A 24,838-nucleotide genomic window follows, 5' to 3' on the forward strand; every position below is an offset into this window, starting at 1 on the left:
TTGAGTCTGCAGAACCCAATGGAAAAAGGCTTAGGTGGCAAATGTTAAAACCAAGGTTGGGCCTTGCTAGAGGAGTTTTATTCAAGGCGAACTGTCAAGGGGGTCCCATAACCCCAACCGCGTAAGGAACGCAAAATCAAGGAACATAACACCGGTATGACGGAAACTAGGGCGGCAAGAGTGGAACAAAACACCAGGCATAAGGCCGAGCCTTCCACCCTTTACCAAGTATATAGATGCATTAATTAAATAAGAGATATTGTGATATCCCAACATATCCATGGTCCTACATGGAACCAGATTCAACTTCACCTGCAACTAGCAACGCTATAAGAGGGGCTGAGCAAAAGCGGTAACTTAGCCAAACAACGGTTTGCTAGGAAAGGATGGTTAGAGGCTTGACATGGCAATATGGGAGGCATGATATACAAGTGGTAGGTAGCGCAAGCATAGCGATAGAGCGAACAACTAGCAAGCAAAGATAGAAGTGATATCGAGGGTAATGGTCATCTTTCCTGAAATCCCGCTAGGAAGAAGATCGAATCCATGAAGAAGACGAACCAACGTAGTCGAACGAATCCTCACAAATCCGGAACTATCAAGGAGAAGCGCAACCGGAAAGAAGCAAACAACATGGTAAACAACCATCACATCAACATGGCATGATGCACAATCAAGTATGATGCATGTCCGATTTAATGAGGCATGGCATGGCAAAGTGCACAAACAATCAAATTAAGTGGAGCTCAATATGCAACGAGTTGCATACTGACAAAACACCACATTCAAGTTATTTAGTTCTCTCCCGTTTATGTACCCAACAATATTAAATGTTATTAAACATGCCAAGGGGTGAACATATGAAAACTACCTATCTAGGCAAGTTTAAATGAGTCCGGAAACAACAAACAACAATTCCGGAATATCCTCATGTGCATATTTTAGATTTGGTACTGTTCTGTCCTAAAGCATATTTTAGAGTTTTTAAACATGCAAAGTAATGGTACCATGTTAATCTATGATTTTTTCACCCCATTTACATATAAAGTTTATTAAATTCGGAGCTACGGTTATTTAGTTATATAATAAAACATTTTAGCATGGCATTTATGCAAATTTAATCAAACAACATTTTTAACATGGATGAAAGCAGCATATTATGAAACTAGATGAAATTCTAAGCATTTTTCATGTATGAAGTATTTTAATCCGATGCACGGTTTGTGAGATATTAAATGCATGAAGTGCAAGGGGTTTTCTGTAAAACTGGCAGTCTCTGGATAATTAGGAAATTCGCAGAACCAGGAAAAAACATATACGGGCCGAATCTGCTAGCCCAACAGTGCACAGTGGCTGGGGGTTTCTCACCATGGGCCATGGCCCAGTCGATGGAGCGGGAGGCCGGAAGGGGGCGCTGGGCCTGGGCGCGGTCAACGCACGCAGGCGACGCGCGGTTGTGGCTCGAGGCGGGGTGTCGACCTCCTGCTCGAAGCAGAAGCAGAGGAGGAGGCGGCCGGACTTGCGCGGCGGCCTGGAGGAGCTTGGGGAGCGGCGGCGGCGAACTTGGCGGGGAGGAGGCCGGGAACGCAGGGCCTCGCCGAATCTTGCAAAGGCGGCGACGAGCGAAGCAGGGTGGTGGCACAGCTGCAAAGCCATGGCAGGGAAACAAATTCAGAGAAGTGGCACAGAGGGAGGAAAGAGATCGGAGCAGGAGAGGGACGGGCAGAGGGAGGCGGACCCGGCAGGGCTCGTGCTCCAGCAAGCTGGTGCTTGTTGCCGGCCGGATGACAGGTGGCCTCGGGACGGCGGAGACTCGTCGCGGCAGGGAGGTGCGGTCATGGAGCTCCAAGCGGCGGCTCCATGGTTCCCTGTGAGAGAAACACAACGAGGGGGTGGTCAGGGAGAGCTTCAGCGAAGAATAAGAAGGGAAGGGGTAGGGGCGACGAGGACGACCTGCTGGTTCGGGCGAGGAACAGAGCAGCTCCGGCGGCTGCGGGCTGGAGGTAGCGCCTCGATCCATTCGGGAACGAGCGCTCGGGCTGGCTGCGCGACGGTCGTGGATGACGGCGGGACAAGGAGGCATAGGCGCTCGGGCTGGTGGTGGTTGGTCGGGCGAGTTGGTGAAGAGCAGCGATGAGGTGGTGGCTCGGGGCTCCAGTGGCGCGTGCTGCCGGAGTGGAGGCAAGGCGGCGGCTGGATGGATGTGCGGTGGAGGCAGAGAGTGGAGGCGGAGGGGATTGGATCAGGGGAAACAGTGGAGGCGCCGGGTTGGGGCGAACAAGCAGGGGAGATCCTGAGGGGGATTTGGTGGAGTGGCGGCGGCGGCGATGGGTGGATGGGACAGGAGGCCTAAAATTTAGGGTTAGGGGGCTATTTATAGGAAGGGGTTAGGTTTAGGTGTTAATCGGACCCTCCGATCGTAATCGGGCGGACGAGAATAAAGCTTAGGGAGTCCAAATAAGAAAACGGAGATGTTTTAGGGATGTTTGGGGATGATCCGGATCCAACGGTCATGACTGCCCGAGTTGGGTCCTGGAAGTTTCGGACACGCACGCAAAGGGGGTTTGCGGGATGTGCAGAGAGGTTAGGAAGCTAGGCAAGAGGGAAACAAAAATCTGGTTGGTCTCGGAACGGTCAACGAAAGCAAGGGGAACGCGGCGACTACGAGCAACTACAAGTTTTATGAAAACATGCGGATGCAATGCGAATGATGCGATGATGAATGCAACGACAACAACAATAAAACACATGACAACAACGGAAAACATGGAAGGCGTCTGAAGCGTCGGTCTCGGAGTGTTACAACTGGACTGCGGTCAAGAACATCCTGAAATACCTGAAAAGGACTAAGGATATGTTTCTCGTTTATGGAGGTGACAAAGAGCTCGCCGTAAATGGTTACGTCGATGCAAGCTATGACACTGATCTGGATGACTCTAAGTAACAAACCGGATACGTATTTATATCGAATGGTGGAGCTGTCAGTTGGTGCAGTTCCAAGCAGAGCGTCGTGGCGGGATCTACGTGTGAAGCGGAGTACATAGCTGCTTCGGAAGCAGCAAATGAAGGAGTCTGGATGAAGGATTTCATATCCGATCTAGTTGTAATACCTAGTGCATCGGGTCCAATGAAAATCTTTTGTGATAATACTGGAGCAATAGCCTTGGCGAAGGAATCCAGATTTCACAAGAGAACCAAACACATCACGTGACGATTCAATTCCATCCGCGATTGTCGGCGTTATGGGAATGGGGGTCCCCAGACTTTCCTGCCAGCGGCCCGTGGCGTGGCTAAGCCAGCAGGCTGTACGGCCCATCTTCATCGACAAGGCATCCAAGACCCTCGCGAGGGACCAAGCCTCGCGAGGCGGACGACGCAAGACCTCTTCAGGAGTGGCCTAGTCAGGCAGGCTCACGAGGAGCGGAGATATCAAGGCGGGGCAAACCTCACGAGGCTCTCGTGACGTGAGCCATGACGATCGGCACCAGGCGGGCGCCAGCGTGCGCAGCGTCCTTGTTTCCTCTTTGGTGCTAAGGAAGCCAGCGCAGGCGAGGAGTACCGAGGCATCAGGCTAAGGTGGTTATATCGGTGCAACGAGACCAAGACCAGCAGGACGGCAAGACGGAGGTCATCGCGGAGCCCAAGACGGCGTCACCACCAGAGCTTTTCGCAAGCGAAGACCGCTTTTGTCAGGATAGCTTGTACTAGCTGTCCCCCTTCAAATTTGCCCGCCGTTGTTGGCTCCCTTCCCGCTCAATATTTGGGAAGAGGACCAGGGCCTATATAAGTAGAGCTAGCCACCACAGTAGGGGGATCGAGCAGTTCACCCGGGTCTCACCCGCCAAGTTACCTAGAACAAGAGCACCTCAACCTCAGGAGGCTGTTCTTCCCTCTGTACTGTTCATCATCAGCCCAAGAGGCAATCCACCACCACCACACTGGAGTAGGGTATTACATCACAACGGTGGCCCGAACCAGTATAAATCTTGTGTCTCTCTGTGATTGCGAGTTCGTCCGCAAGATCTTAGCGAGCTAGGGCGTAGATCGGTAGGAGGGAAAGACTTCGCGCGCACCCCAGTGTTCGAACCTTAAGGGTTTGCCAGAACCCCACATCCGACATTTGGCGCGCCAGGTAGGGATGCGCTGGAGCTTCTTCTCCGCCAATCGACTTGCCGACGCTCCGCGATCAAGATGTCCGGCGACCCAAGAGCTGACTCCGACCGTTGGGCGGCCTGGCCGGCCCGGGCGACGACACCCACCCATGAAGACCTCGACCCCGCGCTCCAGGCGGCGCGGCCAGGCGTCGTCCACCCCCACTCCACGACAGGTATGAGCCGTTGCAAGGGCAGCAAGCCACGCCCCGGCAACGGCGCCGCACTCAAGGCGGGAACAGGCAAACATGCGGGCAGCACTCACCATGGCAAGGGAGCTGCTGCGGTGCCGGCTGATAGAGAGAGACCGGGACGCGCTGCTGGAACGCGTTGCTGAGCTGCTGGACGTGGCGGCCTTGGGAGCGCCGCCTTTCTGCTATCGACTCCTTTCTCAGGTCGTTGCGGGGTCTCCTGGCGGGCCTCACCGCAACCACGCGCCGTCGAGCGCGCATGGGGGCTTCTTCAACGCCAGCGCGGCCGGTGGTGCCGGGGGCTCCGCCGCCCCCATACCGCCCGCAGCAAGCACGGGCACGAGCTTCGCCCCCCACGGTCCCGGCGAGATGCCGCTCTACTACCCTCAGGACGCTGCGCTGGGCCGGGCAACGTGGAGTGTGGGGCACTTCGGTGAGGTGTTCGGGGTAACAGCCCTGGAAGCCTACGTGCCCCGCATGACGAACCAGGAGTACACTCCGGAGGACGACCCCGTGCCGTTTGTTGGAGAAGATTGGGAAGAAGGAGCGTTAGGAGTCGAAGCCTTCCAGGAGCCGCCGGGAAACCACCACGATCGCGTGTGCGACGAACACTACAGGGTACCCCTAATCCCTCAGGAGCAAGCTTACGCTAACCATGAGTCGCAAGAGGAACAGATCACCACTACGGCCAGCGGCCCAAGCTCGGCGGCCTCCCTGCCAGCAGGGGGGTCGCGTTGGGTGCTACAGGAGAGGGGTCGGGAGCCAGGCCCCTCCCCATGGCGCGCGAAGCCAGGGGACACCCGGAGGTAGGCCCTCTGCCGGGGAGGCTTCGACAACCCTTCCCCCGGCAGAGGACTTGTGGTTGCCGAGGGCACCGATGGCGTCCTCTTTCCCTCCTTTGTGCCGTCCTGGCGACCGGTCGGCTCAAGGGAGGTCAAGGGTAGCACAAGGCGGGGCCCTCGTCTGGCGATATGAAGCAAGGCCGGTACCTGTGAAGAAGGCCTAGTGCCTGTCACGTAATAATGAGTTGGGGCTGTACACGCCCCGGAGTCTCAGGAGCGCCAGCCTCAGGCCCTGGGGCTCCCTCCCACGCCTAGTGGCAGCACTTAGCTCCACGCTGGTGAGAAGACTTGAAGACTGGAAGACTAGACTAGGTGCCGGACGCGGCCTTTTGCTTTGGATCTCTCTTTCTGTAGCTTTGCTTTCTGGATCTGGATTTAAGTTGAAGCCGAATTTGTATCGATGCGCGCGGGGGTGCCTTTTCTCGTTCGAGCAATTTCTTGCCTTCTGGATCTCGTTTTGTCTGGGAGTCACGTCCATCACTTTTCCCCCGCGGGCTCCTCGCGAGCCGGACCGCACGAAGCGCACACACGTCAAGCGCGCGCCAGCGCTGCGGCTGGAGCTCACCCAGCTCCGCAGGATTCTCAGAAACTCGTCGCTTCACGACCCAGCTCGAAGCTAGCGCTGGCTAAGGTAAACCACGACGGAAAACTCGCCCCCGGATTCGCAGGTTCACGGGGACACATACTCACATCGCATGGGAAAGTAAAAACTGCAATCTGCTTACATGAGGGGCTCCCCCTCTCAAAATGCTCTTACAAGTCTTCCAAGGGCCACGCCCGAGTTTTGTGTGCAGGATGAAACGACAGCAGGACATGGGATCAGCCAGAAATGCCGCTCGCTACATCACCCGCGGAAGGGTCACTCGCGCCGTCATCGTCTTCATCGGCATCGTCGACGCCGTCGGCGGCGCCCCCAGCGCCGTCATCAACCACGTCGCCTTCATCTGCGACGACCACCACCGCGTCATCCTCTGAAGTGAAGGCCCTGACCAGCGCATCCACATTGTCCTCAACCCAACGCGCCAGGTCACCCCGGACGGCCGTGGGTACAGGGGCGATGGCGGCGTCGAAATCTAAGTTGAGGTCGGTATTCAGAAGGTGGCTGAAGACACGGGAGAAAGCGCGCTCAAGCAGGCCACGCCCCTTTTCCTCCACAAGCTGGCGAGCTCTGGCAGACCGAGCCTCCAGACGCGTCACCACCTCGGTGAAGAAGGTCAGGTGGCTGGCATAGTCATTCGAGTGAGGGGCCAGCACATCCACGTCGCAAATATGGCCCAGGGCGATGTTGGCCCTGTTCCGGAGATCCTGAAGCATAGGGGCATGCTCGAGCTCCAGCGTTCGTCGTTGGAGCACCTCCTCTGTGTTTTGCCGTGCGACGGCCTCAGCGTCATCAACCCGCCTCAGAAGGGAACGCAGCTCGGCACAGGCGGAGGCCAAGTCCGCCTGCGCCGTAACCAGGGCGGCGGCCGTGGCTTCCGTGCACCTCTCAGCCTCATCCAACCTGGGCCTGAGGGCAGCGGCCCTGCCCGCATCCTCCTTACCCGCGAGCTTCAGCTTCAGGTCGTACCTACCCTCCAGATCTGCACGAACCTCGGCCACTTGGTGACTGACCTCCTCCTCGACTCTGGCCTCGCGAGCCCCAACGGCATCTTGCGCTTGAGCAACTTGACGCTCCCTCATCTCCAGTTGCTCGAGCTCGAGGTTGCGCTCCACGGCTTCCCGGGCCAGTGCCTCGTCGCGCTTCCGGACCTCCTCTTCCTCCGCGGGCGTCCCCCTCAGCGATGCAAGAGCGGCCCTGCGCACCTCCACCTGCCGCTCAAGGGATGCGCTCCAGGCCTGGAGCTCCCACGCGCGCTCCTCCGCAGCCTCGCGACGGCGGTCAGCCTCGCGAGCCTCCTCCAGGGCTCGCGAGCGAGCTTCATGGGCGATCTTGAGGGACGCCTCGGCCTTCGCATTCTCAAGGTCGCGCTGATAGCGACCGAGGTTGATGGCCACCCTCAGCTTAAGCCCCTCCTCCACCAGCCGGAGACATTCAGCCACAAGACGCGAGTCGACACCCGCGAGCTCTTCGCCAAGTCGGCTCATCGCACCCATCGCCTCCTGGAAGAGCTCGTGAAGAACTACGCTCCGCCCGCGCTCGAGCTCGAACGCTCGGCCCACCTCGTCCTCCACCTCCGGGGCAGCGGGCGGGGCGCCAAGTGGCGTGGCACCCCCCGGCAGGGGGCTGGGGGCTGACGCCGCACCTGACATCAGCCAGTCCTCGCGAGGAGCCCGAGCCGATCGGGGCTCGCTGCTTGAAGAGGAGCCAAAGATCGAAGCCAAGCAGCTGCTGTCCATGAGCAAAGGAGGAGTTTTGGGCACGCCCGCCAAGCTCCACGCCAGACCGTGGGGGAGGGGCGACGAAGCCGTAGGCTCAGCATGCCATGAAGGCAGGAACGTCCCCTCAGCTGACCCTGCTCCAGGGGCGGCGAGCGGACCAGGAATGCTTGAAGTCGGTGGGGGAGTCGAGGAAGGAAGAGGCCGCTTCTCAGGAGACGCAGCAGCCTCGATGGAAGGAGCCCTGAAGGACTGATGTCAGGAGGACGAAACAGCACGCAAGAAGCCACAACAGTACGGTACTTACACGTCGATGGCGATGTACTTCCGTCGCTTCAATGGTCCGAAGACATTGCTGCCGCTAGGGGATCCTTTCCTCTTGCGGAGCTCCTCGAAGTCCACGCAAAGACGGCCGAAGCGCTGGACGTGACGGCTGGTGCGCAGCGGGGCCGAAGAAGAGTTGGGGAGGACAGCTTTAGGGGTGCCCGGCTGTGGCGAACAGCCGGGCACCGTCTCCCAACAACCTCTCGAGGCTCCTGGAGCCTTGGCCTCGGGAGCCGCATGCCGCGTCTCCTCAGTGACCGATGCCTCAGGAGGGGGGTCGCAGGCCCCCGAGGAAGACGCCTCAGGATCACCACTCGGCATGTGCTCCTCAGCACTCGAGTCACCGGCCCCCGTCGGAGCTCGCTCCCCCGCACCGTCACCTGGGGCGAGCTCAGCACCGGTGGCGAGGAAGGGAACCACGATGACGGGATTCTCGCGGGATCCCACCAGGCCAATTGGGTGCAGTCCCCACTCGTCAAAGGAAGGCATGCTCGCGGCAAATGTGGCTTTGTTCTCGCAGCGGTACAACAGGCAGCTATTCCTGGGCATCTCATCCGGCAGAGGGACAGCTGACAAGATCATGAGCACCATTTGCCGCGTCGCAAGAGGAAGCCCCTTCTCCTGAAACCTCATGCGGTCCTGGCTGCGGAGCAAGTCCCACATCGGGCGGGAGTGGCACTGAAGTGGAGCGACTCGACGCTTGACGAACTCCTTCACCACCATGGGCGCGGTCACACCGAGGTCCTTGAACCACCTCAGCCTGGCCCAGACGGGGGCAAGGCGGGGGCTCATGAGCTTCTGATGGCCCGAGCCGGAGTTTGGAACGGCGGGCCCTGCCAGAACTTGGAGCAGAGGGTTGAGCACGTCGGCGTCAACAAACACCCAACGTATATGGAACTCGCTCGTGGATGAAGGAAGCTTGAAGTCAATCCCCGCGCCCGCTGTCGCGGCCACGGCTCGGAAGCCCATGCACCCCGAGCTCTGTCGAGAACTAGTTAGATGCAATGAGAAGAAGTGGCGGAGGAGGGCCACGGAAGGAGCGATGCCCACCATGGCCTCGCACAGGAAGGCGAAGATGGCAAGAAGGGTCAAAGATTGAGGGTCGAGGTGGAGCATGTGGATATGATAATGCTCGAGCACCGCATTGAAGAAGGCGGAGAAAGGAGGAATCAGGCCAGCCTAGAGGGCCTCTATGAAGATCGGAACCTCAGTGGCTGCCCGAGCCATGCGAGTGCGAGACGCGGGCCAAGCCGCTGTCTCTCCCCACTCGTTGAAACCGGAGGCAAGCATGGGGCGCACCTTGTCCATGGCCTCGTCGTTGAGCACTCGAGGCCGGCCGAGCACTGGCTCAAAGGGCGGAGGCACGGGTGGCGGAGACAGAGGTTTCTTCCCCTTTTCAGCTTGTTTCGGCACCATGGCAATGAAGCGGGCGGAGCGCAAGTCAGATTGGAAGGGCAGAGCAGGGCCTCGAAGGAGCAGGGAGATTGGGAGAGCCAGGCGAGGGCGAAGGAAGAATAACTGTGCGAGAGGCATGGGCCGCATAGCCAGGCGGATTCAAGGGCAGCGTGGGGAAGCGGAGACGCCCACATCCAATCAACCGCCACGCGTCAACCGAGGCCGCAGGCTTTTGGGGCCCGCGGCGCTCCAAACTTGACCCTTGGCTTCGCCGCGAAGCCAAGCCCGAGCGCACCTTGGGCCCGAGGGCTACTTTCAGCGTTATGGGAACGGGGGTCCCCAGACTTGCCTGCCCGCGGCCCGTGGCGTGGCTAAGCAAGCAGGCTGTATGGCCCATCTTCATCGACAAGGCATCGAAGACCCTCGCGAGGGACCAAGCCTCGCGAGGCGGACGACGCAACACCTCTTCAGGAGTGTCCTAGTCAGGCAGGCTCACGAGGAGCGGAGATATCAAGGCGGGGAAAACCTCACGAGGCTCTCGTGACGTGAGCCATGACGATCGGCACTAGGCGGGCGCCAGGCAGGCGCCAGCGCGCGCAGCGTCCTTGTTTCCTCTTTGGTGCTAAGGAAGCCAGCGCAGGCGAGGAGTACCGAGGCATCAGGCAAAGGTTTCTATATCGATGCAACGAGACCAAGACCAGCAGGACGGCAAGATGGAGGTCATCATGGAGCCCAAGACGGCGTCACCACCAGAGCTTTTCGCAGGCGAAGACCGCTTTTGTCTGGATAGCTTGTACTAGCTGTCCCCCTTCAAATTTGCCCGCCGTTGTTGGCTCCCTTCCCGCTCAATATTTGGGAAGAGGACCAGGGCCTATATAAGTAGAGATACCACCATAGTAGGGGGATCGAGCAGTTCACCCGGCTCTCACCCGCCAAGTTACCTAGCACATGAGCACCTCAACCTCAGGAGGCTGTTCTTCCCTCTACTGTTCATCATCAGCCCAAGAGGCAATCCACCACCACCACACTGGAGTAGGGTATTACACCACAACGGTGGCCCGAACCAGTATAAATCTTGTGTCTCTCTGTGATTGCGAGTTCGTCGAGTTCGTCCGCAAGATCTTAGCGAGCTAGGGCATAGATCAGTAGGAGGGAAAGACTTCGCGCACCCCAGTGTTCGAACCTTAAGGTTTTGCCGGAACCCCACATCCGACAGCGATCAAGTCAAGGAGGGAGACATAGAGATTTGCAAGATAGATACAGATCTGAATGTTGCAGACCCATTGACTAAGCCTCTCTCACGAGCAAAACATGATCAGCACCAAGACTCCATGGGTGTTAGAATCATTACTATGTAATCTAGAATATTGACTCTAGTGCAAGTGGGAGATTGAAGGAAATATGCCCTAGAGGCAATAATAAAGTTGTTATTTATATTTCCTTATTTCATGATAAATGTTTATTATTCATGCTAGAATTGTGTTAACCGGAAACTTAGTACATGTGTGAATACATAGACAAAACAGTGTGTCCCTAGTATGCCTCTACTTGACTAGCTCATTAATCAAAGACGGCTAAGTTTCCTAACCATAGACATGTGTTGTAATTTGATGAACGGGATCACATCATTAGAGAATGATGTGATGGACAAGACCCATCCGTTAGCTTACAATAATGATTGTTTTAGTTTTATTGCTATTCCTTTCTTCATGACTTATACATATTCCTCTGACTATGAGATTATGCAACTCCCGAATACCGGAGGAACACCTTGTGTGCTATCAAACGTCACAACATAACTGGGTGATTATAAAGATGCTCTATAAGTGTCCCCGATGGTGTTTGTTGAGTTGGCATAGATCAAGATTAGGATTTGTCATCTGTGGGCCCTCTTGGTAATGCACATCACTATGAGCCTTGCAAGCAATGTGACTAATGAGTTCGTTACGGGATGATGCATTACGGAACGAGTAAAGAGACTTGCCGGTAATGATATTGAACTAGGTATGAGGATACCGACGATCGAATCTCGGGCAAGTAACATACCGATGACAAAGGGAATGACGTATGTTGTTGTGCAGTTTGACCGATAAAGTTCTTCGTAGAATATGTAGGAGCCAATATGAGCATCCAGGTTCAGCTATTGGTTATTGACCAGAGATATGTCTCGGTCATGTCTACATATTTCTCGAACCCGTAGGGTCCGCACGCTTAACGTTCGATGACGATTTGTATTATGAGTTATGTGATTTGATGATCAAAGTTGGTTTGGAGTCCCGAATAAGAGCACGGACGTGACAAGGAGTCTCTAAATGGTCAAGAGGTAAAGATTCATATATTGGAAGGTTGCATTCGGACATCGGAATGGTTCCGGGTGATTTGGGCATTTTTTCGGAGTACTGGGAGGTTACCGGAACCCCTCGGGAGAAGTATTGGGCCTATTGGGCCTTATTGGAGGAGAGGAGAGAGGCCACGTGAGAGGGGCGCGCCCCCTCCTTGCCCAAACCGAATTGGACTAGGGGAGGGGGACGGCCCCCCTCTTTCCTTCTCCCTCTCTCTCCCTTCCCCTTTTCCCTCTCCGGTGGAAGGAAGGAGGGGGGGCCGAATCGTACTTGGACTAGGAGTCCAAGTAGGACTCCCCCTTTGGTGCCCCCCCTTGGTCCGGCCTCCTCCTCTCCCCTCCTTTATATATGTCGGAGTAATCGGTCACGGGTAGCCTAACCCGAGTCCCAGAACCTTTCAAGACATCGGGGCCGGCTGCGCCCCTCAAGAAGTCAAGATAAAGCTCCGCCTTCTGGTGGCTGGCTGGCCGAACGGCCGACTGCCGGAAGACGGCCACGCTCAGGAAGGCGGCGCCAAGACGGGCCGACTCCTAGCAGGCGGCCTCCAGAGAGGCCGACTCCTAGCAGTCGGCCCATGGCGCCCTCAAAGTCTGTGCCCCCATTAAGACGACAAGACAGGGTGAGGCTCCAGTATAGCCCATCCCCCCGTATCCAGGGCCGGGCGTGGCCACAGTGCTCCATACAGGCAGAGATCTCCGCCCGGCGCGGCACTGTTGCCACTCCAACTCTGACGTCATTCCTGTCAGGCAGAGCCCTGCTCCCACGACCGCCTGTCGGTACGGCCTGAAGATGGCGGGCCCTACCAGGCAGCGAGAGCCCGGAAGACGGCGGAAGCCTCAGCAGTCGGACCCGAGGGAGGCCGGTTCCTAGCAGGCGGCCCGTTCCTTCTCGGGACCCATGCACCATTAACCAGATAAGACCCGGAGTGGCTACAGTGATCCCCCACCAGGCGGCGGGACTGTAGCCACGCTCCCTTGACCAAGCTTGCGTCAGTAGCATCACGAGTAGAGTAATCAGCAGCCGGCAAGACCCGCGAGCGGCGGAGGCGGCCGGTTGGCTCCATACCAGACCAGTCGGCGGGACCCACCAGGTGGCGGGCCCCAGCTGCCGGCGAAGAAGCCGGCGACCAGAGAGACTGACAGCCGGGTCCTACACCCGGCCAGATTACCATTGTACCCCTGGGGGTAGGCCTATATAAACCCCCCAGGGCACCCATGCAAAGGGTTCCAACCTTTTAGAATTAGACTCACACCTAGGGGGAGAGGAGAGCAAGCCTTGCCTTCTTCTACCTCTGGCATACAGCTCGAGGAGCACCATTGTACTCACTAGTGCCTTAGTGATCATGTGGAGACCCCGCAGAGCAGGACTAGGGGTGTTATCTCCTAGGAGAGCCCCGAACCTGGGTAAAGTGCGCCGGCATTCGTGTCTACGCCTCATCCCGCTTCCAGGCACCGGCGACGTTCTACTCGCTCCCACCATGATAAGCCATCCATTGGCATTTGTCGCACCCAACCCCCGACATTTGGCGCCCACCATGGGGCGAGGTGCACCGTCTCCCAGAGACCCGTTCTGGACGGGAACCCTGTTCTTTCCTGGCGACCGCAGCCAGCCCGGCACGCCAGATGGCGTCTGCACCGACGCGCTGCACGGCGCGGAGGTCGCCTACGCGGCGAGCTGGCTCGCCGATCTTGTTGGCGAGATTCTCCTCTCCGACGAGCCCGCGTCTGATGCGGGTACCGATAGCCCTGAGAGCCGCCTCGTGAGCCTCCTCGATCAGCTTCACGTCACCAGCGAGCCTGCTGTCGACTTGGAGTCGGTTGGATCCACTGACCCGATGTTGGTCGACTCTGGCGTTGCTTGATGCGTTCCCCACCAACGTGGCGGTCTACGACGAGCCGCTTCCTCGCGCGGACAGCGGCGGTAGCACCGTCACGGAAGTGCTCGTCATCAGCCATGGCGAGCACTCTGGCGGAGGTGGCCAGGATCCGTTGCAGGCGGCAATGCAAGACCTGACTACGCCCATCCCGGAAGATGCCGACGCCTAGACGCTGGAGGCACGCCGCGTCCAGCTCGTCGAGAGCGCCAACCGGCTGGCTAGCATGAGACGCCTTTCGGAGGCCTACCAGCGTGAGATGGACCGTGCCGTCGGCGGCATGCTGGCTCCTCGTGGGCCTAGCCGCATTGGCCAGATCCAGCAGCGTGGCGCGACCATCGCTAGCATGTTCGGGACAGATCGTCCCGTCTATGCCAAGCCTGCGGAGAACATACGAGCTGCCCAGGCCGCAGCAGACAAGCTAGACAAGCTCGAGGGCGACGAGCGTCGCCACATGACGGAGCGAGTCCAGCAGCTCCTCGACGCGACTGCTGAGCAGCAAGAGGCCGGGTGCCGCACTGAAGCGCCCAACCGGCGAAACGACGACCCGCCTCCTCGCCGAGACCAAGGCGCGACATCCCGGACGCTGACTGGTGGCGTCCGCGATAGAAGAGACAAGGAGTTGGATGCTAGCCGCAGCCGGACTCACGTCACCATCGAGCGCGACCAAGACGGCCACCCAAGAGCAGTGCAGTGGCGAGACGACTGTCCACCTCCCCCTCCCCGCAGGGAAAGGCGCATTTCCCCGCCGCCTGTTGATCACCCGTCACTCGGCGACCGCCTTGGCCGCCGAGAAGGAATCGGAGAAAACGATGCCCGCCACCGGATCGATCGCCTCAATCGATCCCTAGCACTAGAAGAAGATGATGAGTTGGGTCCGCCTTGCTTCGGCCCCCGCGTCCGAGACGAACCTTTCCCCAGAGGGTTCACGCTCCCAAGAGATACACCCAAGTACACCGGCTCCGTGAAGCCGGAGGACTGGCTGCTCGACTACTGAATAGCCGTCAGCATCGCCAATGGCAAGAAGTGCGTTGCCGTGAAGTACGTTCCGCTCATGCTCCAGGGCACAGCCCGGACGTGGCTGAACAGCCTGAAGTCCCGCAGCATCAACAGCTGGGTTGACTTCACTGGAGCATTCATCCGCAACTTCACTAGCACGTACAAGCGGCCGCCCAAGCCTCTCCAGCTCTCCTTGTGTGTCCAAGGCCCCAACGAGTCAACTCTTGCGAGGGCGTGCACGAGGTGCAGGCCATCGAGTACTTCACTGCCCGGTGCCGAGAGGGCACCTTCCTCAAGCACAAGCTTCTCTGCGACGAGCCGGCGACCCTCGACGAACTGCTGATCATAGCGGAAAAGTACGCCACGGCCGACTCCTCCATGAAGGCGGAGATCCAAGTCAATGTGTCGGGCAAGGTGGCCCCTCAAGCTCCTCGGACCCCGGCTGGTGACACCAGCCGGCGACAGCAACCGAACGACAACAAGCGCAAGGCCATGCAGCCGGCATCCACGAGCCGGCAGGTGGCGACAGTCGAAGACCAGCAGCCAGAAGGGCAGCCTCCACCCAAGCGTCACAAGGGCGGCAAGCCCAACTGACTGCCCGCCTTCTCATACGAGCAGACCCTTGAGCACCCTGCAAGTTCCACAGCGGCGCGAAGCCGTCCAACCACACCACTCGGAAGTGCCACTGGCTCACCAAGATCGCCAAGGGTGACGGACTCCAGCCCCCTCCGCCTGCCGGCCCGCCGCCTCCTCCTCCTCAGCAGACGGCGGTTCGGCCAGTCGGCGTGATACAAGACGAATATCCTGAAGAGCATGGCGCTTTTGTTGTGTTCACCAGCGTGGCTGACGACAGGCACAGCAGACGGCAGCGACAACAAGAAGTAAGCGCAGTAGCATCAGAGACCCCCGAGTTCATGCAGAGGTCTGAGAAGCCCATCAGCTGGAGCAGAGCCGACCACCCAGAGGTGATGCCCAATCCCAGCTCTTATGCTCTAGTGTTGGATGCCACCTTTGCCACGGAGAGGCGAGCTGCTCGCTTCTCCCGAGTGCTGATAGATGGCGGCAGCAGCATCAACATCCTGTACAAGGATACTATAGAGAAGTTAGGAATCAAACAGTGGCAGCTTCAGCCCAGTCGGACAGTATTCCATGGCATAGTTCCTGGCCTTTCCTGCTCACCAATCGGCAAGACCCAGATAGATGTCCTCTTCGGAGACAAAAATCACTTTCGCCGAGAGCCAGTGTGGTTTGAGGTGGTGGACCTTGAGAGCCCCTATCATGCGCTGCTTGGCCGGCCTGCTCTGGCCAAGTGCATGGCGGTCCCCCACTATGCCTATGTCAAAATGAAGATGCTGAGCTCCAAGGGAATCCTGACCATAGCAGGGGACTACAAGAAGTCGTCCGCTGTGCAGCAGACAGCAGCCGGCTAGCCGAGTCCCTCGTGATTGCAGCAGAGAAGAGGCTCCTTGAGCGGGTTGTGGCTATGGCAGGCAAGCAGCCGAAAATGTCACCCAACCCCAAGAAGTCAGAAGCCGAGGGCTCGTTCAAGCCGGCGAAAGAAACAAAGAAGATACCCTTGGACCCAGAGCACTCGGAGAGGCACACTGTCATAGGTACAAACCTTGACAACAAATAGGAAAGTGAGCATGTCGACTTCCTCTCTGAGAATCGGGACATCTTTGCATGGTCTCCTAAGTACATGTCGGGTGTTCCGATGGAATTCGCCGAGCACAAGCTACATGTCCGGTGTGATGCCAAGCCAGTCAGGCAGCCCTTGCGCTGCCTGTCAGAAGAGAAGAGAATAGTTGTTGGAGAAGAGATAGCCCGGCTTCTAGCAGCCGGCTTCATCATGGAAGTGTTCTTTCCAGAGTGGTTAGCCAACCCAATCCTTGTACTGAAGAAGAATATGCAGTGGCGCATGTGTATCGATTATACCAGCCTCAACAAAGCATGCCCCAATGATCCCTTTGCCTTGCCGAGAATTGACCAAGTGATAGACTCCACAGCCGGATGCGAGCTGTTGAGCTTTTTGGATGCATACTCAGGGTATCACCAAATCAAGCTAAACCCGGCCAACAGGCTGAAGACCTGAAAGTGCGTTATATCGACTAGAGAGGGGTGAATAGGCGATTTTTATGAATTCTTCACTAAGGAATTTGCTAGTGAGGAAATTCCTTAGCGAGGAACTACTTGCAGCGGAATAAGTACTCAAAAGTATCCATAGCAGAACACAAGCATAGTCATCATGATGAAATGAAAACAAGCACAGAGTACAGAAAGCGTAAACACAGGATAACACAGGATGAAGACAAACAGACTGAAGAAATTGAAATGAGGAAATTGGGAAAGTCTTCACTCAAAGTCTTCAAACACAGATAAGAACAAGTGCACAATACAGGAATGAGGAAATGAAAGAGTTGAGGAAATAGAACCAGTTGGCTTGGTGAAGACAATGATTTGGTAGACCAGTTCCAACTGCTGTCTCAGTTGTACGTCTGGTTGGAGCGGCTAGGTATTTAAACCTGAGGACACACAGTCCCAGACACACAGTCCTCACCGTATTCTCCTTGAACTAAGGTCACACAGACCTCGTCCAATCACTCGTGGTAAGTCTTCAGGTGACTTCCAAACCTTCACAAACTCGGTCACTCGGCAATCCACAATTTCCTCTTGGATGCTCTAGACCATGACGCCTAACCGTCTGGAAGAAGCACAGTCTTCAAAGGTAACAAGCGTCGGATCCACGCAGGATCAATCTCTTCAGTGATGCTCAATCACTTTGCGTTTGTAGGTGTTTGGGTTTGGGTTTTCCTCACTTGATGATTTTCGCTCAAAGTCCTCGGAGGATGGGATGCTCTCAATTGACAAGTGTCAGTTTCTCTCGGAGTAGCCAACCAGCTAGTGGTTGTAGGGGCGGCTATTTATAGCCTAGGGAGCAGCCCGTCATGATAAGACATAAATGCCCTTCAATGATATGACTGTTAGGTGGGTAGATATTTTGGGACAGCTGGCGCATAGCACAGCAACGATCGGAAATTTGAGTATCAAATTCCTCAGGGCTATCATGTTCCTCATTGTGTAGGCAATCCGCACTGGCGAATTCCTAACTCCTGAGTCAGAACAAATTCCTCAGAGACCAGAAGAACTTTGTCTCTGTCACTGAAGAATATGACTGAATTGTATGAGATTTCCAATGGCTTCACTCGAAGGAATTGGTAGGTGTAGGATTTTGAGTTGAGCATCACATGGAAATTTTTCCTTAGTATTTCTTCGACCCCCTTTAACAGTACGGTGTTTCCTATGACTCAAGAAAGAGAAAATGAAACTACGAAGACAAAAGTCTTCACGCTTCATGTTCCTCAAATGAATACCAAGTCTTCAAGGTCACACCAATTTCTTCACTTTCAAAGTCTTCAGAAATCCAAAGTCTTCAGTCGAAGAACTTAATTTTTAGGGGTCGACTTTCTCTGTAAAAATCAAACTCCTCATAGACTTATGGACCTGTGTACACTCATAAACACATTAGTCCCTTAACCTATAAGTCTTCAATACACCAAAATCACTAAGGGGCACTAGATGCACTTACAATCTCCCCCTTTTTGGTGATTGATGACAATATAGGTTAAGTTTTCAACGGGGATAAACATATGAAGTGTAAATACTGATATTGAGGAATTTGATTTGCAAGATATAGAAGAACTCCCCCTGAAGATGTGCATAGTGAGGAATTTGCTTTTGAAGCAATGCACACTTGAAGAGTTGAATCATGGAGATCTCCCCCTATATCTTGTAATTCATACACGCATTTGACATAATATATGAAGAATTTGAAATGCATGATGAAATATGGAGACTGATGTAATTTAGCATGCGTGCAATAACATTAATGAGGAATAAGCATGCAGAAAAAAACAGCAAAAGTATCAGGCCACCATAGAGTTTAAGTTTACAACTCGATCCAACAAAGTCATCAGAAGAACGAGAGTTGTAACTTTAGAAAAAATGCCCATATAGATAGACCCGCTTGAAGACTAACTCAAATTTCTCCCCCTTTGTCATCAAATGACTAAATGGTTCGAAAATGAGGACTAACGCCCCTGAAGAATATCAAGGTGATGAAGGAGCGCCAGCGTTGTTGGGGTCGTTTGTTGTTGTAGGGCCTGCTGCAGTGTCGTCCAAGTCTTCATGTTCATCAGTGTCACGTGATGAAGAATATGAGCTGGCCACCAAGGAAGGAACCTTGACCTTTTTGTACTTCTTCGGAGGAGGTGCAGCCCAGTCAAGATCTTCCTTGAGACCCATTTTCTTCAGATCTTCTTCACCATATATGTGCGACAGAACAGCCTAGGTGCGGTTGAGGGTTTCATGAAGGTAGTAATGGTTTTTCTTCACTGCATTGTGGGTAGCAGTCATGTTGTGAAGAATTGAAACAAACTGATGCTTAACCCATTTATGATTGCGATCAACCTTCTAGTGAAGACTGAGGAGAAGCTCACGGTCAGTCATCACCCTGGGTGTTGTGCCTTGAGGATTTTGCTTGGGTGCGTTGGCAGCAGAGTCATGGGTGGCAGAGTCATCATTGGTGGAGTAGGATGCAGCCTTGCGAAATTGACCATCCAATGGACGAATGCCTTCATCAATTACAGTAGTAGCCTTGCCCTTTCCATCAGCTAAGGAAAATGTCCTTTTGAGGACTTCAATCGGGGGCAAGTAGCTGCAATGGTTCAGTGTATCAGCTTTGTAGTTGAGTGAAGACCTTGTTCTGATGAATCTCATAATCCATGGTGCATAAGGCTTCAACTCAAATGGTGACAATGCGACATTGGCCAGAGTCCTCATGAAGAAATCATGGAAGTTGACGGGAATGCCATGAATGATATTGAAGAGCAGATTCTTCATGATGCCAATGACTTCTTCTTCATTCGAGTCATGGCCCTTGATATGACTCATTGTCTTCGTCAGAATGCGATAGACAATCCAAGGTACATACAACAATTCCTTCACAAGGAATTTTGTTCTTGGGGCCTGACCTGGCTTCAAAGGCTTCATCAACACTTGCATATAGTGATCGGTAAGCTCAGGTTCATTGTAGACGCAACAAGCACCTTCAAGGGGCGGACTGAGAGGCAAAGCACGAAGCAATTCAGTAGCTGGTGCTTTGTAGTGAGTGTTTTCAGACATCCAGTCCAGCACCCATGAATTCACGTCTTCAGAGTTGCATAAAATTGAAGAATTAGCTCTTCATTCCAATCACATATGTCAGTGCAGAAATTTAACAGTCCAGCGTCGTAGAGAACACTGAGGACTGGCCCGGAGCATGGCAGAGATTCCATATCCACGTGAGGAATGTGCTCATGATCGAAGACTTTGTCTTTGTTGAACAGCACTGAGGACTAGAAATTTGCCTGGCTGGCAGTCCAGAAACGCCTCTTCCTTATGCGAGCAGAGTCATAAGGGTTGTAATCAGTGAAGAATACGTGCTCACCAAAGAAGGCATCAGCCTTGAATTTTTGCTTCCTTGAGAATGGATCCTTTGGCTTGGGCAGTGGAGTGTCAGTCAGTTGCATGATGACCTCAGGAATCGCAATCTCAGGTTCTTCAGGCTGAGGAATTTCTGGTTCCTCTTCAGTGGCAGCCTAGTTCTTCAATTCTTCATTCTCATTTTATTCAGCACTAGCGGCTGGAATGTCTTCATGAGCTTCATCAGATCCCATTTGAACTGTAGTTGCTGGGGACTGAGGAATTTGCTGCAGTGGAGTGAAGAGTGGAGAATTGGGGTGCTGACTTTCCCAAAAGTCCTCATTCATCACTTGTGTGGTACAGCCAATGTCCACATCTTCTTCTTCAATTTCTTCAACGCCAGTCTCTTCAGCAGTAAACTGAGGCATAGGCGAGGAAACTGTGGTGGTTGAAGGGATTTTATCCACTTCAATTTCTTCATCCATCTGCTCTGACGTAGCAGCAGAAGGATTTTCTTCATCAGATCCGCTAGGGATCACATATTCTTCATCAAAAGGTATGATTTCCTTTGATGGCATGGAGGAAACTGGAACAACATCAATTGGATGAGCAAATGAGCTTGTCGATTTCTTCATCTTCTTCGGTGCTGAAGAATCTAAAGGAGCTGATGCTTTCCTTTTCTTCACTGTTGCACGCTCTGCAGCCTTGGTCTTCTTCACATCTAATGCAGATGGAAGGATTGGAGTTGGAGTAGGCGCAGGAGGAGCAGAGGAATGTGGTTGATTTTCTTCAGGCACAACTGATGCAGTTGCCCTGACCTCTTCATTTTCTTCAGGCGCACCACTAGTGGGTGCCCTGGCAATTTCTTCAGCGGCTGGAATGCAGTCATCAGCCCTGGAACTCACATTTTCTTCAGCAGCTTGATTGTCATCAGCGCTGCTGGCATGTTCTTCAGTTGGCTGAGTATATGCTTCAGCCTCAGGAATTTCATGTTGCGATGGGGCTGCAACATTGGAGGTGAACATCTTAGTCAGTTTAACAAACCTAACCTTGGCTCCTTTCCAATCAGCATAGTAAGCGTTGAAATCATCGCTGAGGACTTTGATTTCATACTGGATCTTTACAAGTTCATCAGTTGTCATAGAGACAACGTTGTTCTTCAGGAATTTCTCCTTCCTGTACTGTGCTTTCTTGAGCTGCCTGGCCTTCTCAAATTTCCATTTTTCTTCTTGGATGAAGGCAGTCAGCATATGACTTTGACCAGGAGTCAGCTTGAAGTCAGGCATAGGAGTGTTTGGGTCCTTGTGCCAGAGATCAATATAGTCGAGGATCAACTTTGGATCCAAAAGCAGTGGCACATTTGTGCCCTTGGCTCTAGCGCCCTGACTTGCCTATCTCTGATGATTTCAGCAAGTTCTTCATCATCAGCTTCGTCTTCTTCAAACGTCACTTGGAAGGCGACCTGCCTCTTGTGAGGACTTGGGCGAGAGCCTCGTCCAGCAGTGGTCTTTGTCTTCAGCAGAGATGGTCCTGTTGAAGAATTTGGTGCAGCTGAGGAACTAGCTGAAGCTCCTGAGGCAATGGAGATGCATGTAGTCCTTTGGCACGTGGCAAGATGCACAGGTGCTGAGGATTTGGGCGAAGCAACTTAGGACTTTGGAGGAGCAGGAGCGGCTTGAGGAATTGGCCGTGAGGGCTTAGCTGAGGAAATTGGCCATGAGGGCATTGAAGAAGAGGCACTTGGCTTGTGCGCAGGCTTCTTTGCCATGGATTTCTTCGGCCTTACAGAGGCCTCAGCAGCAGCAGCAGTAGAGTCTTCGTTGAATTTCTTCACTGCTTCCTTAGCCTGTTTGGCCAACTTGGCCTGGCGCTTGGCCCATTCTTCAGGAAAATCCTCACCGCGCTTGATGCTAGTGGGATCTGCCTCTTGGCCAGGTGCCAATGGTGGTCTTGAGCATGGAGGAGTAACAGCGAATTTCTTCATGTGTTTTGGAGTCACATACCTGTACTCCCTCCATTCTTTTGCCCATCTCCTTTCTATCCTCTGAATGCGCACCTTGCGCTGATTTTTATCTTCCTCAGGTGGTGTGCAGTACCCAGCATAAATGTCCTCAGGGATTTCAAAGGCAATATTGATTTCAGGCCTCTTTCCTCCTTTCTGTGGCTTCTTTCCATCAGCCATTTTCTTCAGTTGAGGAATTTGAACAATTGAACTTTCTGAAGAAGTATGCAACTTTTCTTCGAGGAACGCTGCAAATGAGTTAAGTTGATGAGAACCTAGTGATTCAGCAACGGACATGACTACCTGTGAACAGAGTATAGTTGCGAGGAATTTGGAGAGGTCATATGCGTTCTCAGAAGGTTTTTCAATAAGAACAAGTTTGAGGAATTTGACCAGATGAGTCTTGAAGAATTTCACTAAGCGTTCTTTGTCTTAGGTTCCAGAGTTGTATAGATCGAAGATCCACACAATTGAGGAATCTTGAAGAAAAATGATGCTTAGGGAAACGAAACAAGAACAGATGAGATGTGAGGTGTTTAGTGTGTGAAAATTTTGAAGAATAAACACCTTTGAAGATTTTGTAGGAATCATTTGAATCAAAAGGGGCAGTAAAAGTAACTTTTAATTACCCTGAACGAAGAACACGACGAACTGTGAGTTGGAGAAGTGAAGTTCGTCTGTGCAGATCTTCCACGCCCTAACTCGGCGGACGAAGACGGCTACGGCTGTGGCGGAGTGAAGATTTCCGCGGCCGGCGCGAGTATGGCGGCGACGAGGTCGAGGCAGTGAAGCTCTACCTCACCGGCGACGATGAAGTAGCGGCGGCGCTAGGGTTTGAGAAGCTTGAACTGGAGAGAGGTCGAGCGGAGTAAAGGAAGTGAGGAAGGGGAGAGGGGGTGATTATAGCCACGGTGAAAAACTGTTCGCCCGAAGAAATTGGACAAACGTGCCCCTGACCCTTCTCATTCGCTTGACATGTGTCACCCACATACTGAGAAGTGGAGATCATGTTAGATCGTGGGTGAATAGATAAGTATATCGTGGGATGCGGAACGGTTTGAGCGGCAAAGCCGAAAATTTGGATAAGATAAGTTAAAAGTTCCGTTTGCAAATTCTTCAGCTGACAAGGACACAGTGAAGATTTTGAACGAGTTTCAAATAGAACGCACATGAAGAATTTGTGAATAGATTGGGTTGAGTATAGCATAGAGGGGGAAGGGTCCGATCACATTCACTTAGCAGAAAAATCAACTTGAAGAAATAGCCATAAGTGAATGCTGTAGAGGACATAAACTCATATATAGCCAATGAATAAAAACGACGGAAACAACGAAGATTTTGCAAAGTTGAGGAATTTGAACAACTGAGGAATTTCAAAACTGAGGAAAAACACAAATTGAAGATTTTCAACTTTTGGTGGTGGCGTGACCCACCGTATAAGAATGATGATTTCACACACCGCGTACAATTGTCGTAGGGTTCTGAGAATCAAATTCTTCATTAATTTCTTCACACATAGAGTGTTATTCTTCATTGATTGAAGAAAAACGTTTCTTCATGTGTTGCACATCTAAGTCATCAATTTTGCATAAGTGTTAGGATGAGTGTCCTTTTCAAAGAACATTTGAAGATTCTAGGATATTTAGCTCACACCGCAACTTGCTAAATCTCTTCTCATCCAAGGGCTTTGTGAAGATATCGGCTAGCTGTTCTTCAGTCTTCACATGCTCAATAGAAATGTCGCCCTTCAACACATGATCGCGAATAAAATGATGACGAATCTGAATGTGCTTTGTCTTCGAGTGCTGAACTGGGTTGTGAGCAATCTTGATGGCACTCTCATTGTCACAGAAGAGAGGCACATTCTTCACGTTGACGCCGTAGTCCTTGAGAGTTTGCTTCATCCACAGCAATTGAGCACAGCAAGAGCCAGCAGCAATGTACTCAGCTTCAGCAGTAGACAGTGATACGCAGTTCTGTTTCTTCGAGGACCAACAGACCAAAGATCGTCCGAGGAAATGACATGTACCAGATGTTGACTTGCGGTCCACACAATCACCAGCATAGTCAGAGTCAGAATATCCAATGACATAAAAAACAGAGCCCTTGGGGTACCATAATCCTAGTGTTGGTGTGTGAGCTAGATATCGAAGAATATGCTTCACAGCCTTATGGTGTGATTCCTTCGGTGTAGCTTGAAATCGGGCACACATGCAAACACTAACCATAATATCTGGCCTAGATGCACATAAATACAATAAAGAACCAATCATGGAGCGGTATACCTTTTGATCGAAGTCAATACCATTTTCATCAGTGCACAGATGGCCATTTGTGGGCATAGGAATTTTGACGCCTTTGCAATCTTGCATGCCGAATTTCCTCAGTACATCCTTGAGGTATTTCTCCTGAAATATGAATATGCCATTGCGCTGTTGACGAATTTCAAGACCTAAGAAGAATTTCAACTCTCCCATCATAGACATTTGATATTCTTCACTCATCATATAGGCAAATTCATCACTATAACGTTGGTCAGTACAGCCAAAGATGATATCATCAACATATATTTGGCACACAAACAATTCATCATCATATGATTTAGTGAAAAGAGTAGGGTCAAGTGAACCGGGTTTGAAGCCTTTCTTCATGAGGAATTCCTTCAAAGTATCATACCACACCCGAGGGGCCTGCTTGAGGCCATAGAGGGCCTTATTTAGTCTGAAGACTTTGTCGGGATGCTTATGATCTTCAAAACCTGGGGGTGGAGCAACATATACTTCTTCCTCAAGCTTACCATTGAGGAATGCACTTTTCACATCCATTTGATATAAAGTGATATCATGATGGTTAGCATAAGCAAGTAATATGTGAATAGCTTCAAGTCTAGTAACAGGTGCAAAAGTTTCATCGAAATCAATTCCTTCAACCTGTGTGTAGCCT

The sequence above is a fragment of the Aegilops tauschii genome, chromosome 3 (genome assembly GCF_002575655.3).
Source record: "Aegilops tauschii subsp. strangulata cultivar AL8/78 chromosome 3, Aet v6.0, whole genome shotgun sequence".
NCBI lineage: Eukaryota > Viridiplantae > Streptophyta > Magnoliopsida > Poales > Poaceae > Aegilops > Aegilops tauschii.